General features: G+C 46.8%; 14 non-coding genes across 14 annotated transcripts; all 14 read left to right on the plus strand.

Moving 5' to 3' along the window:
- The first annotated feature begins 1,110 nt into the window (after positions 1-1,110).
- On the plus strand, positions 1,111-1,298 carry LOC142691558 (U2 spliceosomal RNA). Its single transcript, XR_012860100.1, has one exon. It is a non-coding gene; the product is annotated as a U2 spliceosomal RNA (small nuclear RNA).
- Positions 1,299-2,610: 1,312 nt separating this feature from the next.
- LOC142691381 (U2 spliceosomal RNA) lies at positions 2,611-2,801 on the plus strand. Its single transcript, XR_012859940.1, has one exon. It is a non-coding gene; the product is annotated as a U2 spliceosomal RNA (small nuclear RNA).
- Positions 2,802-4,093: 1,292 nt separating this feature from the next.
- LOC142691384 (U2 spliceosomal RNA) lies at positions 4,094-4,284 on the plus strand. Its single transcript, XR_012859942.1, has one exon. It is a non-coding gene; the product is annotated as a U2 spliceosomal RNA (small nuclear RNA).
- A 1,296-nt stretch (positions 4,285-5,580) lies between these two features.
- On the plus strand, positions 5,581-5,771 carry LOC142691385 (U2 spliceosomal RNA). The gene has a single exon (XR_012859943.1). It is a non-coding gene; the product is annotated as a U2 spliceosomal RNA (small nuclear RNA).
- Positions 5,772-7,059: 1,288 nt separating this feature from the next.
- LOC142691386 (U2 spliceosomal RNA) lies at positions 7,060-7,250 on the plus strand. Its single transcript, XR_012859944.1, has one exon. It is a non-coding gene; the product is annotated as a U2 spliceosomal RNA (small nuclear RNA).
- Positions 7,251-8,546: 1,296 nt separating this feature from the next.
- Positions 8,547-8,737, plus strand: LOC142691387 (U2 spliceosomal RNA). The gene has a single exon (XR_012859945.1). It is a non-coding gene; the product is annotated as a U2 spliceosomal RNA (small nuclear RNA).
- A 1,292-nt stretch (positions 8,738-10,029) lies between these two features.
- LOC142691388 (U2 spliceosomal RNA) lies at positions 10,030-10,220 on the plus strand. Its single transcript, XR_012859946.1, has one exon. It is a non-coding gene; the product is annotated as a U2 spliceosomal RNA (small nuclear RNA).
- Positions 10,221-11,516: 1,296 nt separating this feature from the next.
- Positions 11,517-11,707, plus strand: LOC142691389 (U2 spliceosomal RNA). The gene has a single exon (XR_012859947.1). It is a non-coding gene; the product is annotated as a U2 spliceosomal RNA (small nuclear RNA).
- A 1,300-nt stretch (positions 11,708-13,007) lies between these two features.
- Positions 13,008-13,190, plus strand: LOC142691557 (U2 spliceosomal RNA). The gene has a single exon (XR_012860099.1). It is a non-coding gene; the product is annotated as a U2 spliceosomal RNA (small nuclear RNA).
- Positions 13,191-14,490: 1,300 nt separating this feature from the next.
- Positions 14,491-14,681, plus strand: LOC142691390 (U2 spliceosomal RNA). The gene has a single exon (XR_012859948.1). It is a non-coding gene; the product is annotated as a U2 spliceosomal RNA (small nuclear RNA).
- A 1,296-nt stretch (positions 14,682-15,977) lies between these two features.
- On the plus strand, positions 15,978-16,168 carry LOC142691391 (U2 spliceosomal RNA). Its single transcript, XR_012859949.1, has one exon. It is a non-coding gene; the product is annotated as a U2 spliceosomal RNA (small nuclear RNA).
- Positions 16,169-17,464: 1,296 nt separating this feature from the next.
- On the plus strand, positions 17,465-17,655 carry LOC142691392 (U2 spliceosomal RNA). Its single transcript, XR_012859950.1, has one exon. It is a non-coding gene; the product is annotated as a U2 spliceosomal RNA (small nuclear RNA).
- Positions 17,656-18,947: 1,292 nt separating this feature from the next.
- LOC142691393 (U2 spliceosomal RNA) lies at positions 18,948-19,138 on the plus strand. The gene has a single exon (XR_012859951.1). It is a non-coding gene; the product is annotated as a U2 spliceosomal RNA (small nuclear RNA).
- A 1,288-nt stretch (positions 19,139-20,426) lies between these two features.
- LOC142691397 (U2 spliceosomal RNA) lies at positions 20,427-20,617 on the plus strand. The gene has a single exon (XR_012859953.1). It is a non-coding gene; the product is annotated as a U2 spliceosomal RNA (small nuclear RNA).
- The last annotated feature ends 260 nt before the right edge of the window (positions 20,618-20,877 follow it).

The following is a 20,877-nucleotide window of genomic DNA, read 5'->3' on the forward strand; positions in this document are numbered from 1 at the left end:
ATTCCCTCCCCCTGAGATTTTATTGAAAAAAATAATTAAAGCATGTTTTACATTTTTATGGAACTCCAGGATGGAAAAGCTCAGGAGAGAGAAGGTAATATTACCCAAACCAATGGGGGGGAAAGATTTCCCCGATATAAAAGCATTCCTTTTAATAAAATTTTTTACTTTATGTCTTAATGCAGTTTTTAAGGAACATTACTGGTCATATTTTATACGTTTTAACACAGGTTATTTTATGAGGAGGAACGGTTGGTTCTCCACGGTTTTAAGCTCCCCGTATGCTTTTAACCTTTCTGGCCAGTATAAGATTTTAGAAAAAATTGTAAACCTTTTTAACTTAAAAGACAAAAATATTAACGAAGTAAAAAATAGTAAAGGAATTTTAAAAAAGATAAAAGAAAATGTTTTAGTAGCTCCCATCAGTAATTTTAATGAACAAAAATGCAAAGAAATATGGAAGATGTTGAGCGCTAAATATCTTTTTAACCCACAGAAAGATCTGGCCTGGAGCTGTGCCCACGAGTGTCTTCCATGCCGGGCATTCCAGCATCGAAGGGGACTGACCAACTCGGCTGCGTGTCCAAGGGGAGGATGTAGAGATGACGAGACAGTCTACCACCTATTCTGGGAATGTTTTTACGCGCAATTGATATGGACAAGAATCCTCCCCTTGGTACAGAAGATTACAGGACTTCGGAGATACACAAGTGATGGCGTTTTATATGGATGCCTGGAATGCCCAACACAGACTCGAAAAATGATGGCATGGAAGATCACCAACTGCGTAAAAGCAGCTCTGTGGGCGGCCAGAAACATTTTATTATTTAAGCATGAAGTTTTAGCTGTGGAAGATGTTTTAGCCATTTGTCTTAATGAAATGTACAAATATTTTCTTTTAGATAAAAAACTCTCTCCTGTTTTATGTAGAAAATGGTTTTTAAGTGAATGGAGTTCCATAATATGATGCCACCAAGTGCCCTTTTATAAATTGTTTTTATTTGACAATTTGTATTTATCTGTATTAAAAACCATGATTGTAAATTTATGTAAATTTTTGATGAAATGTATTGATTTATTGTAAATTTGTTCAAAATTTTAAATAAACGGTTACCTCCTTTGTTGGGGTAGTCAACTCAAAAAAATCTGTTATTATCAGTTTAATATCTGATACGTCCCCTATCTGGGGACCATATATTAAATGGATTTTTAGAACAGGGAGATGGAAATAGAGCTTGCTCTGTCCACTCCACGCATTGACCTGGTATTGCAGTATTTCCAGGACCGGTGCACCCTTTCCTTATGTGTTGACTAAAAGCAGATTCCAAAAGTGTTTTTTGTCTTTGCTATTGTTTCTGTCTTTCTGAAGGGATCTCCCCTTTTAATCCCATTATTTCAACACCTGTTGGACAATGCATAAGTGATAATGAGCTCATTGATTAAATGCAATTAATGAATAGATTGCCACCTCTTGTTGTGTGTCGTCTGTGTTTCTGTGTTTCCGGCATTTCACATTGGAACACCTCATTCACCTTCCTTGTCTTCTCTCCGCCCTCCCTTTTAGGTAAGTTAAAGAGCTGCACCTGAGCCAGCCACTGATTGATTGATTGATTGATTGATTGATTGATTGATTGATTGATTGATTGATTGATTGATTGATTGATTGATTGATGCAGCACAACAGTCAAATAGTGGAGTGGAGTAGGGGAACAGCAAACAGCCAATAAAGCAGCCCGCCCGCTCGCCTGCCCGCCACAATGGACCTACCTGTGTACACTAGATGGATGTGATGGAATGTACTGTCGTCCCTACATTTCAAGAAGAAGTAAGAATTGCAGTTGCAACAAAGCCTTGCTTGCCTACAAAGAGAGCAGCAATTTGGATTTGTTACTATGTTACCTAGAAGAATAACAAACTGTGCAAGGATGGAGGTTGTAGGAGCAAGGAGAAGTTGTCTGTAAAGTTGGTGGATGCCTATTTTCCATTTTGCAGTCCCTTGTCTCCCTCTTGTGGCCTCCTGGAGGCAACTAGCTGTGCAAAAAAAAGACAGCCTGGCGGCCGGCTGTTGCAGTGTTGCCCTCTCAGGCAACACTGAGTGACTGACTGAGCCTCACCGTCTTATATAAAGTTCAGACGGAACTTTGCACGTGTCATAGTGGAGCCCTCAGGATTCCAGAGCCAGCTTTCTGACATCATAATGGGGCCTCAGAGATAAAAGCCTGGGCCCAGGCAGTGTTGGTCAGTGCTGCTCAGCAGGCAGCACTGGACTGGACTGGATTACAGCTGATACAAGGTGTGAAGGAACAAGGGGTGGCTGTGGGCATGCACTTGCTGCCGCTGCCAGTGTTTATCTGCATGGCAGCAGGGCATTTGGGCGTTGCCAGGAAGGCGTTTTTATGTAGATTCCTCCTCTTTCAGCACTGCATTGTGGTGCAAGCAAAAGAAGCAAATCCTGTCTGGCTTCCTCTCCGGCCTTTATTCACCTCCCGTGTAGCTGTGAGTGTGTGAGCCTGCAGGGCCCCATGGAATTGCCTAGAAGTAGGCTGAATCGCTGCAAGGGCTGAACAGCAGTATCGGGCAGGCTCGGGCAACGCGCGGCCCGTTCGGGTTATCGCTTCTCGGCCTTTTGGCTAAGATCAAGTGTAGTATCTGTTCTTATCAGTTTAATATCTGATACGTCCCCTATCTGGGGACCATATATTAAATGGATTTTTAGAACAGGGAGATGGAAATAGAGCTTGCTCTGTCCACTCCACGCATTGACCTGGTATTGCAGTATTTCCAGGACCGGTGCACCCTTTCCTTATGTGTTGACTAAAAGCAGATTCCAAAAGTGTTTTTTGTCTTTGCTATTGTTTCTGTCTTTCTGAAGGGATCTCCCCTTTTAATCCCATTATTTCAACACCTGTTGGACAATGCATGAGTGATAATGAGCTCATTGATTAAATGCAATTAATGAATAGATTGCCACCTCTTGTTGTGTGTCGTCTGTGTTTCTGTGTTTCCGGCATTTCACATTGGAACACCTCATTCACCTTCCTTGTCTTCTCTCCGCCCTCCCTTTTAGGTAAGTTAAAGAGCTGCACCTGAGCCAGCCACTGATTGATTGATTGATTGATTGATTGATTGATTGATTGATTGATTGATTGATTGATGCAGCACAACAGTCAAATAGTGGAGTGGAGTAGGGGAACAGCAAACAGCCAATAAAGCAGCCCGCCCGCTCGCCTGCCCGCCACAATGGACCTACCTGTGTACACTAGATGGATGTGATGGAATGTACTGTCGTCCCTACATTTCAAGAAGAAGTAAGAATTGCAGTTGCAACAAAGCCTTGCTTGCCTACAAAGAGAGCAGCAATTTGGATTTGTTACTATGTTACCTAGAAGAATAACAAACTGTGCAAGGATGGAGGTTGTAGGAGCAAGGAGAAGTTGTCTGTAAAGTTGGTGGATGCCTATTTTCCATTTTGCAGTCCCTTGTCTCCCTCTTGTGGCCTCCTGGAGGCAACTAGCTGTGCAAAAAAAAGACAGCCTGGCGGCCGGCTGTTGCAGTGTTGCCCTCTCAGGCAACACTGAGTGACTGACTGAGCCTCACCGTCTTATATAAAGTTCAGACGGAACTTTGCACGTGTCATAGTGGAGCCCTCAGGATTCCAGAGCCAGCTTTCTGACATCATAATGGGGCCTCAGAGATAAAAGCCTGGGCCCAGGCAGTGTTGGTCAGTGCTGCTCAGCAGGCAGCACTGGACTGGACTGGATTACAGCTGATACAAGGTGTGAAGGAACAAGGGGTGGCTGTGGGCATGCACTTGCTGCCGCTGCCAGTGTTTATCTGCATGGCAGCAGGGCATTTGGGCGTTGCCAGGAAGGCGTTTTTATGTAGATTCCTCCTCTTTCAGCACTGCATTGTGGTGCAAGCAAAAGAAGCAAATCCTGTCTGGCTTCCTCTCCGGCCTTTATTCACCTCCCGTGTAGCTGTGAGTGTGTGAGCCTGCAGGGCCCCATGGAATTGCCTAGAAGTAGGCTGAATCGCTGCAAGGGCTGAACAGCAGTATCGGGCAGGCTCGGGCAACGCGCGGCCCGTTCGGGTTATCGCTTCTCGGCCTTTTGGCTAAGATCAAGTGTAGTATCTGTTCTTATCAGTTTAATATCTGATACGTCCCCTATCTGGGGACCATATATTAAATGGATTTTTAGAACAGGGAGATGGAAATAGAGCTTGCTCTGTCCACTCCACGCATTGACCTGGTATTGCAGTATTTCCAGGACCGGTGCACCCTTTCCTTATGTGTTGACTAAAAGCAGATTCCAAAAGTGTTTTTTGTCTTTGCTATTGTTTCTGTCTTTCTGAAGGGATCTCCCCTTTTAATCCCATTATTTCAACACCTGTTGGACAATGCATGAGTGATAATGAGCTCATTGATTAAATGCAATTAATGAATAGATTGCCACCTCTTGTTGTGTGTCGTCTGTGTTTCTGTGTTTCCGGCATTTCACATTGGAACACCTCATTCACCTTCCTTGTCTTCTCTCCGCCCTCCCTTTTAGGTAAGTTAAAGAGCTGCACCTGAGCCAGCCACTGATTGATTGATTGATTGATTGATTGATTGATTGATTGATTGATTGATTGATTGATTGATGCAGCACAACAGTCAAATAGTGGAGTGGAGTAGGGGAACAGCAAACAGCCAATAAAGCAGCCCGCCCGCTCGCCTGCCCGCCACAATGGACCTACCTGTGTACACTAGATGGATGTGATGGAATGTACTGTCGTCCCTACATTTCAAGAAGAAGTAAGAATTGCAGTTGCAACAAAGCCTTGCTTGCCTACAAAGAGAGCAGCAATTTGGATTTGTTACTATGTTACCTAGAAGAATAACAAACTGTGCAAGGATGGAGGTTGTAGGAGCAAGGAGAAGTTGTCTGTAAAGTTGGTGGATGCCTATTTTCCATTTTGCAGTCCCTTGTCTCCCTCTTGTGGCCTCCTGGAGGCAACTAGCTGTGCAAAAAAAAGACAGCCTGGCGGCCGGCTGTTGCAGTGTTGCCCTCTCAGGCAACACTGAGTGACTGACTGAGCCTCACCGTCTTATATAAAGTTCAGACGGAACTTTGCACGTGTCATAGTGGAGCCCTCAGGATTCCAGAGCCAGCTTTCTGACATCATAATGGGGCCTCAGAGATAAAAGCCTGGGCCCAGGCAGTGTTGGTCAGTGCTGCTCAGCAGGCAGCACTGGACTGGACTGGATTACAGCTGATACAAGGTGTGAAGGAACAAGGGGTGGCTGTGGGCATGCACTTGCTGCCGCTGCCAGTGTTTATCTGCATGGCAGCAGGGCATTTGGGCGTTGCCAGGAAGGCGTTTTTATGTAGATTCCTCCTCTTTCAGCACTGCATTGTGGTGCAAGCAAAAGAAGCAAATCCTGTCTGGCTTCCTCTCCGGCCTTTATTCACCTCCCGTGTAGCTGTGAGTGTGTGAGCCTGCAGGGCCCCATGGAATTGCCTAGAAGTAGGCTGAATCGCTGCAAGGGCTGAACAGCAGTATCGGGCAGGCTCGGGCAACGCGCGGCCCGTTCGGGTTATCGCTTCTCGGCCTTTTGGCTAAGATCAAGTGTAGTATCTGTTCTTATCAGTTTAATATCTGATACGTCCCCTATCTGGGGACCATATATTAAATGGATTTTTAGAACAGGGAGATGGAAATAGAGCTTGCTCTGTCCACTCCACGCATTGACCTGGTATTGCAGTATTTCCAGGACCGGTGCACCCTTTCCTTATGTGTTGACTAAAAGCAGATTCCAAAAGTGTTTTTTGTCTTTGCTATTGTTTCTGTCTTTCTGAAGGGATCTCCCCTTTTAATCCCATTATTTCAACACCTGTTGGACAATGCATGAGTGATAATGAGCTCATTGATTAAATGCAATTAATGAATAGATTGCCACCTCTTGTTGTGTGTCGTCTGTGTTTCTGTGTTTCCGGCATTTCACATTGGAACACCTCATTCACCTTCCTTGTCTTCTCTCCGCCCTCCCTTTTAGGTAAGTGAAAGAGCTGCACCTGAGCCAGCCACTGATTGATTGATTGATTGATTGATTGATTGATTGATTGATTGATTGATTGATGCAGCACAACAGTCAAATAGTGGAGTGGAGTAGGGGAACAGCAAACAGCCAATAAAGCAGCCCGCCCGCTCGCCTGCCCGCCACAATGGACCTACCTGTGTACACTAGATGGATGTGATGGAATGTACTGTCGTCCCTACATTTCAAGAAGAAGTAAGAATTGCAGTTGCAACAAAGCCTTGCTTGCCTACAAAGAGAGCAGCAATTTGGATTTGTTACTATGTTACCTAGAAGAATAACAAACTGTGCAAGGATGGAGGTTGTAGGAGCAAGGAGAAGTTGTCTGTAAAGTTGGTGGATGCCTATTTTCCATTTTGCAGTCCCTTGTCTCCCTCTTGTGGCCTCCTGGAGGCAACTAGCTGTGCAAAAAAAAGACAGCCTGGCGGCCGGCTGTTGCAGTGTTGCCCTCTCAGGCAACACTGAGTGACTGACTGAGCCTCACCGTCTTATATAAAGTTCAGACGGAACTTTGCACGTGTCATAGTGGAGCCCTCAGGATTCCAGAGCCAGCTTTCTGACATCATAATGGGGCCTCAGAGATAAAAGCCTGGGCCCAGGCAGTGTTGGTCAGTGCTGCTCAGCAGGCAGCACTGGACTGGACTGGATTACAGCTGATACAAGGTGTGAAGGAACAAGGGGTGGCTGTGGGCATGCACTTGCTGCCGCTGCCAGTGTTTATCTGCATGGCAGCAGGGCATTTGGGCGTTGCCAGGAAGGCGTTTTTATGTAGATTCCTCCTCTTTCAGCACTGCATTGTGGTGCAAGCAAAAGAAGCAAATCCTGTCTGGCTTCCTCTCCGGCCTTTATTCACCTCCCGTGTAGCTGTGAGTGTGTGAGCCTGCAGGGCCCCATGGAATTGCCTAGAAGTAGGCTGAATCGCTGCAAGGGCTGAACAGCAGTATCGGGCAGGCTCGGGCAACGCGCGGCCCGTTCGGGTTATCGCTTCTCGGCCTTTTGGCTAAGATCAAGTGTAGTATCTGTTCTTATCAGTTTAATATCTGATACGTCCCCTATCTGGGGACCATATATTAAATGGATTTTTAGAACAGGGAGATGGAAATAGAGCTTGCTCTGTCCACTCCACGCATTGACCTGGTATTGCAGTATTTCCAGGACCGGTGCACCCTTTCCTTATGTGTTGACTAAAAGCAGATTCCAAAAGTGTTTTTTGTCTTTGCTATTGTTTCTGTCTTTCTGAAGGGATCTCCCCTTTTAATCCCATTATTTCAACACCTGTTGGACAATGCATGAGTGATAATGAGCTCATTGATTAAATGCAATTAATGAATAGATTGCCACCTCTTGTTGTGTGTCGTCTGTGTTTCTGTGTTTCCGGCATTTCACATTGGAACACCTCATTCACCTTCCTTGTCTTCTCTCCGCCCTCCCTTTTAGGTAAGTGAAAGAGCTGCACCTGAGCCAGCCACTGATTGATTGATTGATTGATTGATTGATTGATTGATTGATTGATTGATTGATTGATTGATGCAGCACAACAGTCAAATAGTGGAGTGGAGTAGGGGAACAGCAAACAGCCAATAAAGCAGCCCGCCCGCTCGCCTGCCCGCCACAATGGACCTACCTGTGTACACTAGATGGATGTGATGGAATGTACTGTCGTCCCTACATTTCAAGAAGAAGTAAGAATTGCAGTTGCAACAAAGCCTTGCTTGCCTACAAAGAGAGCAGCAATTTGGATTTGTTACTATGTTACCTAGAAGAATAACAAACTGTGCAAGGATGGAGGTTGTAGGAGCAAGGAGAAGTTGTCCGTAAAGTTGGTGGATGCCTATTTTCCATTTTGCAGTCCCTTGTCTCCCTCTTGTGGCCTCCTGGAGGCAACTAGCTGTGCAAAAAAAAGACAGCCTGGCGGCCGGCTGTTGCAGTGTTGCCCTCTCAGGCAACACTGAGTGACTGACTGAGCCTCACCGTCTTATATAAAGTTCAGACGGAACTTTGCACGTGTCATAGTGGAGCCCTCAGGATTCCAGAGCCAGCTTTCTGACATCATAATGGGGCCTCAGAGATAAAAGCCTGGGCCCAGGCAGTGTTGGTCAGTGCTGCTCAGCAGGCAGCACTGGACTGGACTGGATTACAGCTGATACAAGGTGTGAAGGAACAAGGGGTGGCTGTGGGCATGCACTTGCTGCCGCTGCCAGTGTTTATCTGCATGGCAGCAGGGCATTTGGGCGTTGCCAGGAAGGCGTTTTTATGTAGATTCCTCCTCTTTCAGCACTGCATTGTGGTGCAAGCAAAAGAAGCAAATCCTGTCTGGCTTCCTCTCCGGCCTTTATTCACCTCCCGTGTAGCTGTGAGTGTGTGAGCCTGCAGGGCCCCATGGAATTGCCTAGAAGTAGGCTGAATCGCTGCAAGGGCTGAACAGCAGTATCGGGCAGGCTCGGGCAACGCGCGGCCCGTTCGGGTTATCGCTTCTCGGCCTTTTGGCTAAGATCAAGTGTAGTATCTGTTCTTATCAGTTTAATATCTGATACGTCCCCTATCTGGGGACCATATATTAAATGGATTTTTAGAACAGGGAGATGGAAATAGAGCTTGCTCTGTCCACTCCACGCATTGACCTGGTATTGCAGTATTTCCAGGACCGGTGCACCCTTTCCTTATGTGTTGACTAAAAGCAGATTCCAAAAGTGTTTTTTGTCTTTGCTATTGTTTCTGTCTTTCTGAAGGGATCTCCCCTTTTAATCCCATTATTTCAACACCTGTTGGACAATGCATGAGTGATAATGAGCTCATTGATTAAATGCAATTAATGAATAGATTGCCACCTCTTGTTGTGTGTCGTCTGTGTTTCTGTGTTTCCGGCATTTCACATTGGAACACCTCATTCACCTTCCTTGTCTTCTCTCCGCCCTCCCTTTTAGGTAAGTTAAAGAGCTGCACCTGAGCCAGCCACTGATTGATTGATTGATTGATTGATTGATTGATTGATTGATTGATTGATTGATTGATGCAGCACAACAGTCAAATAGTGGAGTGGAGTAGGGGAACAGCAAACAGCCAATAAAGCAGCCCGCCCGCTCGCCTGCCCGCCACAATGGACCTACCTGTGTACACTAGATGGATGTGATGGAATGTACTGTCGTCCCTACATTTCAAGAAGAAGTAAGAATTGCAGTTGCAACAAAGCCTTGCTTGCCTACAAAGAGAGCAGCAATTTGGATTTGTTACTATGTTACCTAGAAGAATAACAAACTGTGCAAGGATGGAGGTTGTAGGAGCAAGGAGAAGTTGTCTGTAAAGTTGGTGGATGCCTATTTTCCATTTTGCAGTCCCTTGTCTCCCTCTTGTGGCCTCCTGGAGGCAACTAGCTGTGCAAAAAAAAGACAGCCTGGCGGCCGGCTGTTGCAGTGTTGCCCTCTCAGGCAACACTGAGTGACTGACTGAGCCTCACCGTCTTATATAAAGTTCAGACGGAACTTTGCACGTGTCATAGTGGAGCCCTCAGGATTCCAGAGCCAGCTTTCTGACATCATAATGGGGCCTCAGAGATAAAAGCCTGGGCCCAGGCAGTGTTGGTCAGTGCTGCTCAGCAGGCAGCACTGGACTGGACTGGATTACAGCTGATACAAGGTGTGAAGGAACAAGGGGTGGCTGTGGGCATGCACTTGCTGCCGCTGCCAGTGTTTATCTGCATGGCAGCAGGGCATTTGGGCGTTGCCAGGAAGGCGTTTTTATGTAGATTCCTCCTCTTTCAGCACTGCATTGTGGTGCAAGCAAAAGAAGCAAATCCTGTCTGGCTTCCTCTCCGGCCTTTATTCACCTCCCGTGTAGCTGTGAGTGTGTGAGCCTGCAGGGCCCCATGGAATTGCCTAGAAGTAGGCTGAATCGCTGCAAGGGCTGAACAGCAGTATCGGGCAGGCTCGGGCAACGCGCGGCCCGTTCGGGTTATCGCTTCTCGGCCTTTTGGCTAAGATCAAGTGTAGTATCTGTTCTTATCAGTTTAATATCTGATACGTCCCCTATCTGGGGACCATATATTAAATGGATTTTTAGAACAGGGAGATGGAAATAGAGCTTGCTCTGTCCACTCCACGCATTGACCTGGTATTGCAGTATTTCCAGGACCGGTGCACCCTTTCCTTATGTGTTGACTAAAAGCAGATTCCAAAAGTGTTTTTTGTCTTTGCTATCGTTTCTGTCTTTCTGAAGGGATCTCCCCTTTTAATCCCATTATTTCAACACCTGTTGGACAATGCATGAGTGATAATGAGCTCATTGATTAAATGCAATTAATGAATAGATTGCCACCTCTTGTTGTGTGTCGTCTGTGTTTCTGTGTTTCCGGCATTTCACATTGGAACACCTCATTCACCTTCCTTGTCTTCTCTCCGCCCTCCCTTTTAGGTAAGTTAAAGAGCTGCACCTGAGCCAGCCACTGATTGATTGATTGATTAATTGATTGATTGATTGATTGATTGATTGATTGATTGATTGATGCAGCACAACAGTCAAATAGTGGAGTGGAGTAGGGGAACAGCAAACAGCCAATAAAGCAGCCCGCCCGCTCGCCTGCCCGCCACAATGGACCTACCTGTGTACACTAGATGGATGTGATGGAATGTACTGTCGTCCCTACATTTCAAGAAGAAGTAAGAATTGCAGTTGCAACAAAGCCTTGCTTGCCTACAAAGAGAGCAGCAATTTGGATTTGTTACTATGTTACCTAGAAGAATAACAAACTGTGCAAGGATGGAGGTTGTAGGAGCAAGGAGAAGTTGTCTGTAAAGTTGGTGGATGCCTATTTTCCATTTTGCAGTCCCTTGTCTCCCTCTTGTGGCCTCCTGGAGGCAACTAGCTGTGCAAAAAAAAGACAGCCTGGCGGCCGGTTGTTGCAGTTTTGCCCTCTCAGGCAACACTGAGTGACTGACTGAGCCTCACCGTCTTATATAAAGTTCAGACGGAACTTTGCACGTGTCATAGTGGAGCCCTCAGGATTCCAGAGCCAGCTTTCTGACATCATAATGGGGCCTCAGAGATAAAAGCCTGGGCCCAGGCAGTGTTGGTCAGTGCTGCTCAGCAGGCAGCACTGGACTGGACTGGATTACAGCTGATACAAGGTGTGAAGGAACAAGGGGTGGCTGTGGGCATGCACTTGCTGCCGCTGCCAGTGTTTATCTGCATGGCAGCAGGGCATTTGGGCGTTGCCAGGAAGGCGTTTTTATGTAGATTCCTCCTCTTTCAGCACTGCATTGTGGTGCAAGCAAAAGAAGCAAATCCTGTCTGGCTTCCTCTCCGGCCTTTATTCACCTCCCGTGTAGCTGTGAGTGTGTGAGCCTGCAGGGCCCCATGGAATTGCCTAGAAGTAGGCTGAATCGCTGCAAGGGCTGAACAGCAGTATCGGGCAGGCTCGGGCAACGCGCGGCCCGTTCGGGTTATCGCTTCTCGGCCTTTTGGCTAAGATCAAGTGTAGTATCTGTTCTTATCAGTTTAATATCTGATACGTCCCCTATCTGGGGACCATATATTAAATGGATTTTTAGAACAGGGAGATGGAAATAGAGCTTGCTCTGTCCACTCCACGCATTGACCTGGTATTGCAGTATTTCCAGGACCGGTGCACCCTTTCCTTATGTGTTGACTAAAAGCAGATTCCAAAAGTGTTTTTTGTCTTTGCTATTGTTTCTGTCTTTCTGAAGGGATCTCCCCTTTTAATCCCATTATTTCAACACCTGTTGGACAATGCATGAGTGATAATGAGCTCATTGATTAAATGCAATTAATGAATAGATTGCCACCTCTTGTTGTGTGTCGTCTGTGTTTCTGTGTTTCCGGCATTTCACATTGGAACACCTCATTCACCTTCCTTGTCTTCTCTCCGCCCTCCCTTTTAGGTAAGTTAAAGAGCTGCACCTGAGCCAGCCACTGATTGATTGATTGATTGATTGATTGATTGATTGATTGATTGATTGATTGATTGATTGATTGATGCAGCACAACAGTCAAATAGTGGAGTGGAGTAGGGGAACAGCAAACAGCCAATAAAGCAGCCCGCCCGCTCGCCTGCCCGCCACAATGGACCTACCTGTGTACACTAGATGGATGTGATGGAATGTACTGTCGTCCCTACATTTCAAGAAGAAGTAAGAATTGCAGTTGCAACAAAGCCTTGCTTGCCTACAAAGAGAGCAGCAATTTGGATTTGTTACTATGTTACCTAGAAGAATAACAAACTGTGCAAGGATGGAGGTTGTAGGAGCAAGGAGAAGTTGTCTGTAAAGTTGGTGGATGCCTATTTTCCATTTTGCAGTCCCTTGTCTCCCTCTTGTGGCCTCCTGGAGGCAACTAGCTGTGCAAAAAAAAGACAGCCTGGCGGCCGGCTGTTGCAGTGTTGCCCTCTCAGGCAACACTGAGTGACTGACTGAGCCTCACCGTCTTATATAAAGTTCAGACGGAACTTTGCACGTGTCATAGTGGAGCCCTCAGGATTCCAGAGCCAGCTTTCTGACATCATAATGGGGCCTCAGAGATAAAAGCCTGGGCCCAGGCAGTGTTGGTCAGTGCTGCTCAGCAGGCAGCACTGGACTGGACTGGATTACAGCTGATACAAGGTGTGAAGGAACAAGGGGTGGCTGTGGGCATGCACTTGCTGCCGCTGCCAGTGTTTATCTGCATGGCAGCAGGGCATTTGGGCGTTGCCAGGAAGGCGTTTTTATGTAGATTCCTCCTCTTTCAGCACTGCATTGTGGTGCAAGCAAAAGAAGCAAATCCTGTCTGGCTTCCTCTCCGGCCTTTATTCACCTCCCGTGTAGCTGTGAGTGTGTGAGCCTGCAGGGCCCCATGGAATTGCCTAGAAGTAGGCTGAATCGCTGCAAGGGCTGAACAGCAGTATCGGGCAGGCTCGGGCAACGCGCGGCCCGTTCGGGTTATCGCTTCTCGGCCTTTTGGCTAAGATCAAGTGTAGTATCTGTTCTTATCAGTTTAATATCTGATACGTCGGGGACCATATATTAAATGGATTTTTAGAACAGGGAGATGGAAATAGAGCTTGCTCTGTCCACTCCACGCATTGACCTGGTATTGCAGTATTTCCAGGACCGGTGCACCCTTTCCTTATGTGTTGACTAAAAGCAGATTCCAAAAGTGTTTTTTGTCTTTGCTATTGTTTCTGTCTTTCTGAAGGGATCTCCCCTTTTAATCCCATTATTTCAACACCTGTTGGACAATGCATGAGTGATAATGAGCTCATTGATTAAATGCAATTAATGAATAGATTGCCACCTCTTGTTGTGTGTCGTCTGTGTTTCTGTGTTTCCGGCATTTCACATTGGAACACCTCATTCACCTTCCTTGTCTTCTCTCCGCCCTCCCTTTTAGGTAAGTTAAAGAGCTGCACCTGAGCCAGCCACTGATTGATTGATTGATTGATTGATTGATTGATTGATTGATTGATTGATTGATTGATTGATTGATGCAGCACAACAGTCAAATAGTGGAGTGGAGTAGGGGAACAGCAAACAGCCAATAAAGCAGCCCGCCCGCTCGCCTGCCCGCCACAATGGACCTACCTGTGTACACTAGATGGATGTGATGGAATGTACTGTCGTCCCTACATTTCAAGAAGAAGTAAGAATTGCAGTTGCAACAAAGCCTTGCTTGCCTACAAAGAGAGCAGCAATTTGGATTTGTTACTATGTTACCTAGAAGAATAACAAACTGTGCAAGGATGGAGGTTGTAGGAGCAAGGAGAAGTTGTCTGTAAAGTTGGTGGATGCCTATTTTCCATTTTGCAGTCCCTTGTCTCCCTCTTGTGGCCTCCTGGAGGCAACTAGCTGTGCAAAAAAAAGACAGCCTGACGGCCGGCTGTTGCAGTGTTGCCCTCTCAGGCAACACTGAGTGACTGACTGAGCCTCACCGTCTTATATAAAGTTCAGACGGAACTTTGCACGTGTCATAGTGGAGCCCTCAGGATTCCAGAGCCAGCTTTCTGACATCATAATGGGGCCTCAGAGATAAAAGCCTGGGCCCAGGCAGTGTTGGTCAGTGCTGCTCAGCAGGCAGCACTGGACTGGACTGGATTACAGCTGATACAAGGTGTGAAGGAACAAGGGGTGGCTGTGGGCATGCACTTGCTGCCGCTGCCAGTGTTTATCTGCATGGCAGCAGGGCATTTGGGCGTTGCCAGGAAGGCGTTTTTATGTAGATTCCTCCTCTTTCAGCACTGCATTGTGGTGCAAGCAAAAGAAGCAAATCCTGTCTGGCTTCCTCTCCGGCCTTTATTCACCTCCCGTGTAGCTGTGAGTGTGTGAGCCTGCAGGGCCCCATGGAATTGCCTAGAAGTAGGCTGAATCGCTGCAAGGGCTGAACAGCAGTATCGGGCAGGCTCGGGCAACGCGCGGCCCGTTCGGGTTATCGCTTCTCGGCCTTTTGGCTAAGATCAAGTGTAGTATCTGTTCTTATCAGTTTAATATCTGATACGTCCCCTATCTGGGGACCATATATTAAATGGATTTTTAGAACAGGGAGATGGAAATAGAGCTTGCTCTGTCCACTCCACGCATTGACCTGGTATTGCAGTATTTCCAGGACCGGTGCACCCTTTCCTTATGTGTTGACTAAAAGCAGATTCCAAAAGTGTTTTTTGTCTTTGCTATTGTTTCTGTCTTTCTGAAGGGATCTCCCCTTTTAATCCCATTATTTCAACACCTGTTGGACAATGCATGAGTGATAATGAGCTCATTGATTAAATGCAATTAATGAATAGATTGCCACCTCTTGTTGTGTGTCGTCTGTGTTTCTGTGTTTCCGGCATTTCACATTGGAACACCTCATTCACCTTCCTTGTCTTCTCTCCGCCCTCCCTTTTAGGTAAGTTAAAGAGCTGCACCTGAGCCAGCCACTGATTGATTGATTGATTGATTGATTGATTGATTGATTGATTGATTGATTGATTGATTGATGCAGCACAACAGTCAAATAGTGGAGTGGAGTAGGGGAACAGCAAACAGCCAATAAAGCAGCCCGCCCGCTCGCCTGCCCGCCACAATGGACCTACCTGTGTACACTAGATGGATGTGATGGAATGTACTGTCGTCCCTACATTTCAAGAAGAAGTAAGAATTGCAGTTGCAACAAAGCCTTGCTTGCCTACAAAGAGAGCAGCAATTTGGATTTGTTACTATGTTACCTAGAAGAATAACAAACTGTGCAAGGATGGAGGTTGTAGGAGCAAGGAGAAGTTGTCTGTAAAGTTGGTGGATGCCTATTTTCCATTTTGCAGTCCCTTGTCTCCCTCTTGTGGCCTCCTGGAGGCAACTAGCTGTGCAAAAAAAAGACAGCCTGGCGGCCGGCTGTTGCAGTGTTGCCCTCTCAGGCAACACTGAGTGACTGACTGAGCCTCACCGTCTTATATAAAGTTCAGACGGAACTTTGCACGTGTCATAGTGGAGCCCTCAGGATTCCAGAGCCAGCTTTCTGACATCATAATGGGGCCTCAGAGATAAAAGCCTGGGCCCAGGCAGTGTTGGTCAGTGCTGCTCAGCAGGCAGCACTGGACTGGACTGGATTACAGCTGATACAAGGTGTGAAGGAACAAGGGGTGGCTGTGGGCATGCACTTGCTGCCGCTGCCAGTGTTTATCTGCATGGCAGCAGGGCATTTGGGCGTTGCCAGGAAGGCGTTTTTATGTAGATTCCTCCTCTTTCAGCACTGCATTGTGGTGCAAGCAAAAGAAGCAAATCCTGTCTGGCTTCCTCTCCGGCCTTTATTCACCTCCCGTGTAGCTGTGAGTGTGTGAGCCTGCAGGGCCCCATGGAATTGCCTAGAAGTAGGCTGAATCGCTGCAAGGGCTGAACAGCAGTATCGGGCAGGCTCGGGCAACGCGCGGCCCGTTCGGGTTATCGCTTCTCGGCCTTTTGGCTAAGATCAAGTGTAGTATCTGTTCTTATCAGTTTAATATCTGATACGTCCCCTATCTGGGGACCATATATTAAATGGATTTTTAGAACAGGGAGATGGAAATAGAGCTTGCTCTGTCCACTCCACGCATTGACCTGGTATTGCAGTATTTCCAGGACCGGTGCACCCTTTCCTTATGTGTTGACTAAAAGCAGATTCCAAAAGTGTTTTTTGTCTTTGCTATTGTTTCTGTCTTTCTGAAGGGATCTCCCCTTTTAATCCCATTATTTCAACACCTGTTGGACAATGCATGAGTGATAATGAGCTCATTGATTAAATGCAATTAATGAATAGATTGCCACCTCTTGTTGTGTGTCGTCTGTGTTTCTGTGTTTCCGGCATTTCACATTGGAACACCTCATTCACCTTCCTTGTCTTCTCTCCGCCCTCCCTTTTAGGTAAGCTAAAGAGCTGCACCTGAGCCAGCCACTGATTGATTGATTGATTGATTGATTGATTGATTGATTGATTGATTGATTGATTGATTGATGCAGCACAACAGTCAAATAGTGGAGTGGAGTAGGGGAACAGCAAACAGCCAATAAAGCAGCCCGCCCGCTCGCCTGCCCGCCACAATGGACCTACCTGTGTACACTAGATGGATGTGATGGAATGTACTGTCGTCCCTACATTTCAAGAAGAAGTAAGAATTGCAGTTGCAACAAAGCCTTGCTTGCCTACAAAGAGAGCAGCAATTTGGATTTGTTACTATGTTACCTAGAAGAATAACAAACTGTGCAAGGATGGAGGTTGTAGGAGCAAGGAGAAGTTGTCTGTAAAGTTGGTGGATGCCTATTTTCCATTTTGCAGTCCCTTGTCTCCCTCTTGTGGCCTCCTGGAGGCAACTAGCTGTGCAAAAAAAAGACAGCCTGGCGGCCGGCTGTTGCAGTGTTGCCCTCTCAGGCAACACTGAGTGACTGACTGAGCCTCACCGTCTTATATAAAGTTCAGACGGAACTTTGCACGTGTCATAGTGGAGCCCTCAGGATTCCAGAGCCAGCTTTCTGACATCATAATGGGGCCTCAGAGATAAAAGCCTGGGCCCAGGCAGTGTTGGTCAGTGCTGCTCAGCAGGCAGCACTGGACTGGACTGGATTACAGCTGATACAAGGTGTGAAGGAACAAGGGGTGGCTGTGGGCATGCACTTGCTGCCGCTGCCAGTGTTTATCTGCATGGCAGCAGGGCATTTGGGCGTTGCCAGGAAGGCGTTTTTATGTAGATTCCTCCTCTTTCAGCACTGCATTGTGGTGCAAGCAAAAGAAGCAAATCCTGTCTGGCTTCCTCTCCGGCCTTTATTCACCTCCCGTGTAGCTGTGAGTGTGTGAGCCTGCAGGGCCCCATGGAATTGCCTAGAAGTAGGCTGAATCGCTGCAAGGGCTGAACAGCAGTATCGGGCAGGCTCGGGCAACGCGCGGCCCGTTCGGGTTATCGCTTCTCGGCCTTTTGGCTAAGATCAAGTGTAGTATCTGTTCTTATCAGTTTAATATCTGATACGTCCCCTATCTGGGGACCATATATTAAATGGATTTTTAGAACAGGGAGATGGAAATAGAGCTTGCTCTGTCCACTCCACGCATTGACCTGGTATTGCAGTATTTCCAGGACCGGTGCACCCTTTCCTTATGTGTTGACTAAAAGCAGATTCCAAAAGTGTTTTTTGTCTTTGCTATTGTTTCTGTCTTTCTGAAGGGATCTCCCCTTTTAATCCCATTATTTCAACACCTGTTGGACAATGCATGAGTGATAATGAGCTCATTGATTAAATGCAATTAATGAATAGATTGCCACCTCTTGTTGTGTGTCGTCTGTGTTTCTGTGTTTCCGGCATTTCACATTGGAACACCTCATTCACCTTCCTTGTCTTCTCTCCGCCCTCCCTTTTAGGTAAGTTAAAGAGCTGCACCTGAGCCAGCCACTGATTGATTGATTGATTGATTGATTGATTGATTGATTGATTGATTGATTGATTGATGCAGCACAACAGTCAAATAGTGGAGTGGAGTAGGGGAAGAGCAAACAGCCAATAAAGCAGCCCGCCCGCTCGCCTGCCCGCCACAATGGACCTACCTGTGTACACTAGATGGATGTGATGGAATGTACTGTCGTCCCTACATTTCAAGAAGAAGTAAGAATTGCAGTTGCAACAAAGCCTTGCTTGCCTACAAAGAGAGCAGCAATTTGGATTTGTTACTATGTTACCTAGAAGAATAACAAACTGTGCAAGGATGGAGGTTGTAGGAGCAAGGAGAAGTTGTCTGTAAAGTTGGTGGATGCCTATTTTCCATTTTGCAGTCCCTTGTCTCCCTCTTGTGGCCTCCTGGAGGCAACTAGCTGTGCAAAAAAAAGACAGCCTGGCGGCCGGCTGTTGCAGTGTTGCCCTCTCAGGCAACACTGAGTGACTGACTGAGCCTCACCGTCTTATATAAAGTTCAGACGGAACTTTGCACGTGTCATAGTGGAGCCCTCAGGATTCCAGAGCCAGCTTTCTGACATCATAATGGGGCCTCAGAGATAAAAGCCTGGGCCCAGGCAGTGTTGGTCAGTGCTGCTCAGCAGGCAGCACTGGACTGGACTGGATTACAGCTGATACAAGGTGTGAAGGAACAAGGGGTGGCTGTGGGCATGCACTTGCTGCCGCTGCCAGTGTTTATCTGCATGGCAGCAGGGCATTTGGGCGTTGCCAGGAAGGCGTTTTTATGTAGATTCCTCCTCTTTCAGCACTGCATTGTGGTGCAAGCAAAAGAAGCAAATCCTGTCTGGCTTCCTCTCCGGCCTTTATTCACCTCCCGTGTAGCTGTGAGTGTGTGAGCCTGCAGGGCCCCATGGAATTGCCTAGAAGTAGGCTGAATCGCTGCAAGGGCTGAACAGCAGTATCGGGCAGGCTCGGGCAACGCGCGGCCCGTTCGGGTTATCGCTTCTCGGCCTTTTGGCTAAGATCAAGTGTAGTATCTGTTCTTATCAGTTTAATATCTGATACGTCCCCTATCTGGGGACCATATATTAAATGGATTTTTAGAACAGGGAGATGGAAATAGAGCTTGCTCTGTCCACTCCACGCATTGACCTGGTATTGCAGTATTTCCAGGACCGGTGCACCCTTTCCTTATGTGTTGACTAAAAGCAGATTCCAAAAGTGTTTTTTGTCTTTGCTATTGTTTCTGTCTTTCTGAAGGGATCTCCCCTTTTAATCCCATTATTTCAACACCTGTTGGACAATGCATGAATGATAATGAGCTCATTGATTAAATGCAATTAATGAATAGATTGCCACCTCTTGTTGTGTGTCGTCTGTGTTTCTGTGTTTCCGGCATTTCACATTGGAACACCTCATTCACCTTCCTTGTCTTCTCTCCGCCCTCCCTTTTAGGTAAGTTAAAGAGCTGCACCTGAGCCAGCCACTGATTGATTGATTGATTGATTGATTGATTGATTGATTGATTGATTGATTGATGCAGCACAACAGTCAAATAGTGGAGTGGAGTAGGGGAACAGCAAACAGCCAATAAAGCAGCCCGCCCGCTCGCCTGCCCGCCACAATGGACCTACCTGTGTACACTAGATGGATGTGATGGAATGTACTGTCGTCCCTACATTTCAAGAAGAAGTAAGAATTGCAGTTGCAACAAAGCCTTGCTTGCCTACAAAGAGAGCAGCAATTTGGATTTGTTACTATGTTACCTAGAAGAATAACAAACTGTGCAAGGATGGAGGTTGTAGGAGCAAGGAGAAGTTGTCTGTAAAGTTGGTGGATGCCTATTTTCCATTTTGCAGTCCCTTGTCTCCCTCTTGTGGCCTCCTGGAGGCAACTAGCTGTGCAAAAAAAAGACAGCCTGGCGGCCGGCTGTTGCAGTGTTGCCCTCTCAGGCAACACTGAGTGACTGACTGAGCCTCACCGTCTTATATAAAGTTCAGACGGAACTTTGCACGTGTCATAGTGGAGCCCTCAGGATTCCAGAGCCAGCTTTCTGACATCATAATGGGGCCTCAGAGATAAAAGCCTGGGCCCAGGCAGTGTTGGTCAGTGCTGCTCAGCAGGCAGCACTGGACTGGACTGGATTACAGCTGATACAAGGTGTGAAGGAACAAGGGGTGGCTGTGGGCATGCACTTGCTGCCGCTGCCAGTGTTTATCTGCATGGCAGCAGGGCATTTGGGCGTTGCCAGGAAGGCGTTTTTATGTAGATTCCTCCTCTTTCAGCACTGCATTGTGGTGCAAGCAAAAGAAGCAAATCCTGTCTGGCTTCCTCTCCGGCCTTTATTCACCTCCCGTGTAGCTGTGAGTGTGTGAGCCTGCAGGGCCCCATGGAATTGCCTAGAAGTAGGCTGAATCGCTGCAAGGGCTGAACAGCAGTATCGGGCAGGCTCGGGCAACGCGCGGCCCGTTCGGGTTATCGCTTCTCGGCCTTTTGGCTAAGATCAAGTGTAGTATCTGTTCTTATCAGTTTAATATCTGATACGTCCCCTATCTGGGGACCATATATTAAATGGATTTTTAGAACAGGGAGATGGAAATAGAGCTTGCTCTGTCCACTCCACGCATTGACCTGGTATTGCAGTATTTCCAGGACCGGTGCACCCTTTCCTTATGTGTTGACTAAAAGCAGATTCCAAAAGTGTTTTTTGTCTTTGCTATTGTTTCTGTCTTTCTGAAGGGATCTCCCCTTTTAATCCCATTATTTCAACACCTGTTGGACAATGCATGAGTGATAATGAGCTCATTGATTAAATGCAATTAATGAATAGATTGCCACCTCTTGTTGTGTGTCGTCTGTGTTTCTGTGTTTCCGGCATTTCACATTGGAACACCTCATTCACCTTCCTTGTCTTCTCTCCGCCCTCCC

This window comes from Rhinoderma darwinii (assembly GCF_050947455.1).
Source record: "Rhinoderma darwinii isolate aRhiDar2 chromosome 5 unlocalized genomic scaffold, aRhiDar2.hap1 SUPER_5_unloc_37, whole genome shotgun sequence".
NCBI lineage: Eukaryota > Metazoa > Chordata > Amphibia > Anura > Rhinodermatidae > Rhinoderma > Rhinoderma darwinii.